At 38.1% G+C, this 1834-nt stretch overlaps 1 non-coding gene across 1 annotated transcript; it reads left to right on the forward strand.

The window, feature by feature from the left end:
• Window positions 1-719: 719 nt before the first annotated feature.
• On the forward strand, window positions 720-827 carry LOC130958451 (small nucleolar RNA R71). The gene has a single exon (XR_009077571.1). It is a non-coding gene; the product is annotated as a small nucleolar RNA R71 (small nucleolar RNA).
• The last annotated feature ends 1007 nt before the right edge of the window (window positions 828-1834 follow it).

Raw genomic sequence — 1834 nt, forward strand, 5'->3', positions numbered from 1 at the left:
TCTGTATTGCTTGGAAGAGTACTTGGAGGGAGTTCAGTAATTTTCTTACTCAGCTGTCCCACTTGTGCCTCCAAATTTCTAATGGAGGACCTTGTTTCAGTCATGAAACTTTGAGTGGTTTTGATTAGATCAGAGACCATGGTTGCTAAGTCAGATTGGTTCTGCTTAGAATTCTCTGTCTGTTGCTGAGAAGATGATGGAAAAGGCTTGCCATTGCTAAACCTGTTTCTTCCACCATTATTGTTATTGAAACCTTGCTGAGGTTCTCTTGATTCTTCCATGAAAAATTTGGGTGATTTCTCCATGGAGAATTATAGGTGTTTCCATAGGGTTCTCCTAGGTAATTCACCTCTTCCATTGAAGGGTTCTCAGGATCATAAGCTTCTTCTTCAGATGAAGCTTCCTTAGTACTGCCAGGTGCATTTTGCATTCCAGACAGACTTTGAGAAATCAAATTGACTTGTTGAGTCAATATCTTGTTCTGAGCCAGTATGGCATTCAGAGTATCAATCTCAAGAACTCCTTTCTTCTGACTAGTCCCATTGTTCACAGGATTCCTTTCAGAGTGTACATGAATTGGTTATTTGCAACCATTTCAATTAGTTCTTGAGCCTCTGTAGGCGTCTTCTCAGATGAAGAGATCCTCAGCAGAGCTATCCAAAGACATCTTGGATAGTTCAGAGACCATCATAGAAAATACCTATGATGCTCCATTCAGAAAGCATGTCTGAGGGACATTTTCTGATTAATTGTTTGTATCTTTCCCAAGCTTCATAGAGGGATTCTCCATCCTTCTGTCTGAAGGTTTGGACTTCCACTCTAAGCTTACTCCATTTTTGAGGTGGAAAGAACTTTGCCAAGAAGGCATTGACTAGCTTTTCCCAAGAGTCCAGGCTATCCTTAGGTTGAGAGTCCAACCATATTCTAGCTCTGTCTCTTACAGCAAAAGGGAATAGCATCAGTCTATAGACCTCAGGGTCAACCCCATTAGTCTTGACTGTATCACAGATTTGCAAGAACTCAGCTAAAAACTGATGTGGATCTTCCATTGGAAGTCCATGGAACTTGCAATTCTGTTGCAGTAGAGAAACCAACTGAGGCTTAAGCTCAAAGTTGTTTGCTCCAATGGCAGGGATAGAGATGCTTCTCCCATAGAAGTCAGGAGTAGGTGCAGTAAAGTCACCCAGCACCTTCCTTGCATTGTTGGCATTGTTGTTATTTCGGCTGCCATGAGTTTCTTCTTTTGAAGAATTCGTCAGGTCCTCTAAAGAGAGTTGTGCTTTGGCTTCTCTTAGCTTTCTCTTCAAGGTCCTTTCAAGTTCAGGGTCAGCTTCAACAAGAATGCCTTTGTCTGCTCCTGCTCATATGAAAGAGAAGAGAACAAGAAATGTGGGAATCCTCTATGTCACAGTATAGAGATTCCTTGAGGTGTCAGAGGAAAAGAGAAATAGAAAGAAGAAGGAGAAGAAAAATTCGAACTTTAATTAGATAAGGTTCGAATTGTGCATTGAGAAGGAGTGGTACTCCATAAATAGAAGGATGTGGGAAGAGGGGAAGGTAATTTTCGAAAATTAAATTAAAAAGATTTTGAAAACATTTTGAAAAAACTTAATTGATTTTCGAAAATAAAAGTGGAAAAGAAATCAAGTGATTTTTGAAAAAGGAATTGAAATTAGAAGTTAAAAAGATTTGATTGAAAACTTATTTTGAAAAAGATGTGGTTAAGAAGATATGATTGAAAAGATTTGATTTGAAAACAATTTTAAAAGATATGATTTGAAAACAATTTTAAAAAGATTTGATTTTAAAAATAAATGACTTGCCTAACAAGAAA

This window comes from Arachis stenosperma, chromosome 10 (assembly GCF_014773155.1).
Source record: "Arachis stenosperma cultivar V10309 chromosome 10, arast.V10309.gnm1.PFL2, whole genome shotgun sequence".
Lineage (NCBI taxonomy): Eukaryota > Viridiplantae > Streptophyta > Magnoliopsida > Fabales > Fabaceae > Arachis > Arachis stenosperma.